Genomic DNA, 5,861 nt, shown 5'->3' with positions numbered 1-5,861 from the left:
TGATACTCCCAAGACACGACACCGTACTAGACGACATATTTTGGTTCATTCAGACGACAGAACTGTTCTGTCGTCTGAAGGCCTTTTTGGCATAGTGATGCTTCTAGGTGACAAATCTATAAACACACTTAGAGTACATGAAAGTATAGTAGCCAAAAGATTCAAAGCATGCATAAACATCAAAACACATGGAAATTTACATTATTTGCACATAAGTTTGGCTAGAGCTAGCCCTAGCCTCAAATCCAACTACTCACAACACATGTTATTATAAATACAAGCCATGAATATCATATTAAAGAGAGAAGGAAGAGAAAAAGAGACGAACTACCCAACCTCCTACCTAGCTCTCAAAGATGTCAAATGATGAGAGAATTGCTTCAAGGTATGGGATTTTCGGTTTTACAACCCAAAACACCATACACATCCACAAAACTCAAGAACAAGGAAGAACAAGGGCTTGGATATGTGAAAGCAAGTGTTGTGATTGATTTAGAGTGTGTAGTAACTTCGGTTTTGGTGAAACCAAAGTGCCTACACACCTATTTGTCACACAAACTTAAAGAACTATGTACAAGGTATGAAAAACTAACCTAAAACTAGAGAAAAGAGAGATTTTGATGCTCCAAAATGAGAGAGCCAAGGGGATGCACAGTCTTGGGGAGAGAGAATGGGCTATTTAAGGCCAAGGCAATTCAAATCAATGGTGGAGATCAAAAGGAATCAATGGTGAGATGTGATGGACAAATGTGGAAGCACAAAATGTGGATCTAGTTTTTGACTCCACATAGAAATGACCTAGAAAGCCCATAGATATTTAGGGTGGAGGAGAAAAAGTATGGGTAAAAGGGTCATTGTGTAGGGGAACAAGGTAATAAATGGGAGACAAAGATGTAAGGTGTAAGAATGAGACCACTTGTCATCTTTCAAATTTTGAATTTCAAAATAAACTAGACCTAAAGTCTTCCCATCTAAAATCTCTAACCCTAGTCAGCTCTTCCTTATCTTCCACACATGTTCTCGGCAGGCCAACTTGGCCGGAAATGTCCAGAATCCTGCGTTGACCACTGTTGACCCATTTTTTGTCCGTTTGCACACTTTCTTCTCCTTTCTTCCTTCAATTGAATCTCCACCGAGAGTTCGGAATTGGCCTTTGACCTCTTCATACCAAATGTTCCTCCATGAGTGTAGATCATCCTGGTAAAATTTCAAAGCTTAGTTCATCGTAGTTTGGCCGAAAATGCTGCCGGAATCCTTACAGGTCCAGTTTTGCAGTTTTCGTCTTTTAGTCAGAAAATTGGACAGACACTATGCCAATAATAGCTTCAGACGACAGATATCATCTGTCGTCTAATATGCAAATTATCTGTAGTCTATCCAGCTGTCATCTCTTATGGCATCAGACGACAGATATCCTCTGTCGTCTGTTCTCACTCAGACAACAGAAGTTTCGTAAGGCTCTGTCATCTGATAGTCAATTGAACTTCAGTTTTATGTTGTCTGATAGAAAATAAAACTTCGCGTTTCTGTTGTTTGATAATCAATTGAACTTCAGTTTTATGTTGTCTGTTAGAAGTATTTATGTTGTTTGATAGTGAATTGAACTTCAATTTTCTGTTGTCTGATAAAAGTATTATGTAGTGTGATAGTGAATTGAACTTCAGTTTTCTGTTAAAGGCATCTCTGTTGTTTGATAGTGAAATAAACTTCAGTTTTATGTTGTTACTGTATTTGTGATACAACATATCATAAACCTGCATTTGTTGGATTTGAACCATAGCAAACCTCATTCTGTACAGTAGTCATCAAAAAGGCAGATTAATTATAAGATCAATTCCTCATTGCATTAATTATAAGTCACCAAAATACATTTCCATCAGTAGCATAATACTAAACTAGCTAGCATGCTAGCCTTTACATTAACTGATTTTAATTACTGCCATTGTTGCACGGATCCTAATCTAACTATGACAAAAACCTAGTAGCATCCATAGAGTAGTTACAGTAACTGCATGCATTTGTTCAACACTTTCCATCAACTGCATGCATTTGTTCAACACTTTCCATCAGTTCTGTCAAAATGCACAAAAGCAGTTCCTAGACACTACTACTGCTCATAACCTACCAGAAACAAAAGCATATATATAGGCTGATACTTAATTTTCTGGGAACTTCAAAACATGCTTAGCCCATTCCGCTCGGATCTCATCAACATCCTTGTCTGTGTAAACCAAATTTGACCTCGTTCCTCACTGCAATAAGGAAATGCAGCAAATTAAATATGAAAGTTATATGCACAGAGCATGCACTATATCCTTCACAGAAATTTCTTATCTAAGTACCTTTTATCTACTCAACTACTTATTATACCAAGCCTAAATGCCTCGAACAAAGAGAGCTTCAACTAATAGAAACAATATATATATGATAGAACTTTTCATAGGACAAAGTCATGGATGGACACTCTTTTTGAGTCTATAACGAATATGTAATTATGCATCACGTGAATATAGGAACCATTACAGTATATATCTGCAAATTAAAACTTAAAGTATTGTTGTGCTTCTAGACCAGGTAAATTTCAAATATACCACTTAACCATCTCAACACAAGTATCTAATCATCTGCTACTCAAAAGCCTTGATCTTTTATTTCCTGCAAGCACATATGTAAACGAAAAAATGTAACTGCATTTAGCATTGATCCTTAGTTCATTTACATAATCTCAAAAACATAAACTTATTATGGACAAGTGATGCTAACCATGAGCCATGGAATCTGTAAAGCGTCTAGGCTTAGTGTTCTGTGATCATTTGGAGCCACCAGGCAAGTTCTAGTTGTTGATGTTATGGCTGCCAAAACTGAGAGAAATCAAAACTTTGATGGTATATAGTGAGGACGGTAGGACACCATAAATTGAAGTTGTACATACAATAGCATGCATTATGAACATGTGGTTATACTGAAATAAAGCATCACATATATTTGGGAGGGATCAAACCACAAATGAAGCATCACAACATCAGTAACACATTTATACATTTCAGTTTAAAAAGACATTGTATTACACATTTATACATTATATAGTTATACATTTATACTTTGCACCAATACACTTGCTGACAAGCATTAAGGATTTAAGCCAACTTTCATTCAAATTTCAAAATTTCAAATGCAAACATTTCCACGGATAGATGCATTAAGCCAAAAATTCCAAACTCTCATGCTTTGGAATATGACTCTTTTTTATAGATGCTTTACAAAAGTAATTATAAACAAGAGTCATATTCCAAAGCATCACATCGTATCAAATATAAAGATTGCCACTTGCAAATTTTCTATTAAAAAAATGCATCACAGATTCACATTACATGTTACTCTATAGACAAGAGAATAGATTCTAAAGAATTTCAATACTAGAAACCAAACCAAAGCAAACACACACATCCACATAATCAACTGCGAAATTTAAACTGTGAAATTTCAGTAAATGAACAACATCATACTTCTCCAATACAATAGAGTCTAGCAGTTGAAATTCTCAACGGATTTTCACAAATCAACAATAAAATAGCATATATACACATAACTCAGAACACGAACACATAAGCATGCAACTTCTCACTAAACTTTCAATGACAGCAAAGAAAACCTAAATCAAATACAAATCCAGAAAACAAAGTGATGCGAGAGAGATCAAAAATGCTAAACAATCTGAAAATAACGAACTAAATCGGAAAGAAAAATGATATTATTCGCAACAAACAAAGTAACGCAGTCCTAAAACATATATATATATATATATATATATATATATATATATAGAGAGAGAGAGAGAGAGAGAGAGAGAGGCATTACCAGAAGAATGAGGAAGAGAACAAGATGAGCGAAGAAGAAGATGAATCGCAATTGGCCTTTTCGGAGGTGGAGCCACGGAAGATCCTATATATAGGGACTCCCTGCAAATTCACTATATGAAAATGAAACACCAGCGAGCAACAAAGACTCAAATCTATCAGATCTTAAATATTTCGAAAACAAACTCATAAACCCCAACCAAAACCCCCCATGAACATCCATATCTGCAAGCATTTCAGCTAATTAACCAACGCAAAAACAAAAAGGGATTAGAGAGAAGGACGAAGCAGTAGTACCTTTCTTGGCCAGAATCAAAATCAAAATCTGCATTTGAAAACCAAAAAAGTATATAAATTTCCGTCTGAGTACCAAAAAGCTTGAAGACCCATATCAGGGAATGCAAAACAGCACAACCACGTTTCTGTATTCAAACAACAGAAAAGCTAAAAAGCTCTCAGCTTTATCATCCCAGGCTCATATACACCCTAGAAATTGATTAAACTAATAGGCTAACTCAGAAAATCAAAACCCACCATCTCAATCAAACAAGATCATCAAAAAGACAGCCACTGCATTTTTCAGGTCATGATTAACGAAGAAGATGAAATCATGAAATCCATGAAATTTGAAAGACAGAGAGGGTTTTTGAAGGAGGAAAGAGAGGAGGAGGTACCTCAGCGCCGGCGTCGGCCCAGGCTTGCTCGGAGGTGTATCGGACGACGGCGAGAGCCAGATCTTCCTCGGAGGTCAGGCTTCAAGCTCTGTGCAGCCGGATCTTTCTCTTCCCTGCAGAAAAAAGGCAAAGAATGAGAGACTGAAGAGACCAAGAATGAGATACTGAGAGCTTAGAGGCCGGACCGCCGGAGGCGATGTCGCGGAGAAGACCAGAGGTGAGGAATACCGATTTCTGGGGGCTGAGTGACTGGGGCTGAGGAAGACCGGCTGACTGACTGAGGGCTGAGGATGAGGAAGATCGATTTCTGGGAGAGACCGAGAGAGTTGGAGGCGGACTGGCCGAGTCGCAGAGATGAGAGATCTAGTGTGAAAATTTTTTAGTAAGAGATTGGGTGGGAGATTAGAATTTAGCGAAAAAATGTGAGCGGGATCTCAAAATTTGTGGCGCTGTTTCCCTTATTTACGGATTTTTTATAGTGAAGGGAGGGAATACTATAGATTAATTAGGGTTTATTTCCCATGTACTCAAACGACATATGAATGTTGTCCTAACTTTCCACTTTTTCATGCGAATTTATCAGTTCTTTCAGACGACAAATATCTGTCGTCTTAATTTTCCACTTGTCTCCCGTTTACTCAGACGACATATGAATGTTGTCCTAACTTTCCACTTTTTCATGCGAATTTATCAGTTCTTTCAGACGACAGATATCTGTCGTCTTAATTTTCTAACTTACTAAAAAGATGAAAAAACTGAAATAGTATGGATTCTCATGCTATTCAGACTACAGAATTAATTTATATGTCGTCTAAAGAAGTTTAAAAGATTCAGACGACAGAAAACAAAAATTCTGTCGTCTGAAATGTGTCGTCTGAAGGCATTATTGGCATAGTGAGATCTTTTGATGGCCTTCCACTCCGAAATAGCTCTTTCACTCTTCATAGGAAATGATCCTTAGAATGTCTATAATGGATCTGGAAAGTTTCAACTCATTTGGAGTTCATTTGGTCAGTCTGCCTCTCCTCCTTCCTTACCTAGCTCGGTTTCTCCTAGCCGAAGTAGGAAAATGTGCTAAGATTGACTTTTTAATACATTTCCAAGCTTCTCCATCATTTCCTAGCATGATAAAGAAAATATAAGAAATATATATAAATAAACACAAAGATTAAGCAAAAGTGCAAGATTAGGACAATAATTACTAGGTAATTATGGACCTAACAAGTTGGTATGCAGATTCAACGGTAGGAAACGGGTAGTTTTCTAAAAATATATATATACATACACACACACACACACACACACACACACACACACACATATATATATA

The 5,861-nt window shown here is 36.9% G+C and overlaps 2 long non-coding RNA genes across 3 annotated transcripts; both read right to left on the bottom strand.

Moving 5' to 3' along the window:
- Positions 1-1,864: 1,864 nt before the first annotated feature.
- LOC133710786 (uncharacterized) lies at positions 1,865-3,022 on the bottom strand. The gene is made up of 3 exons (XR_009846864.1): positions 2,764-3,022; positions 2,592-2,655; positions 1,865-2,252 (listed from the first exon to the last, which is right to left on the bottom strand). It is a non-coding gene; the product is annotated as an uncharacterized LOC133710786 (long non-coding RNA).
- Positions 3,023-3,854: 832 nt separating this feature from the next.
- On the bottom strand, positions 3,855-5,169 carry LOC133710783 (uncharacterized). 2 transcript variants are annotated; one of them, XR_009846859.1, is made up of 5 exons: positions 5,155-5,169; positions 4,760-4,980; positions 4,532-4,644; positions 4,155-4,182; positions 3,855-3,970 (listed from the first exon to the last, which is right to left on the bottom strand). It is a non-coding gene; the product is annotated as an uncharacterized LOC133710783 (long non-coding RNA). The 2 variants fall into 2 exon arrangements; XR_009846860.1 differs by having other exon boundaries at positions 3,855-3,959.
- Positions 5,170-5,861: the final 692 nt, after the last annotated feature.

Source organism: Rosa rugosa, chromosome 5 (assembly GCF_958449725.1).
Source record: "Rosa rugosa chromosome 5, drRosRugo1.1, whole genome shotgun sequence".
NCBI lineage: Eukaryota > Viridiplantae > Streptophyta > Magnoliopsida > Rosales > Rosaceae > Rosa > Rosa rugosa.
This window is presented reverse-complemented; position numbering and strand designations above follow the sequence as displayed.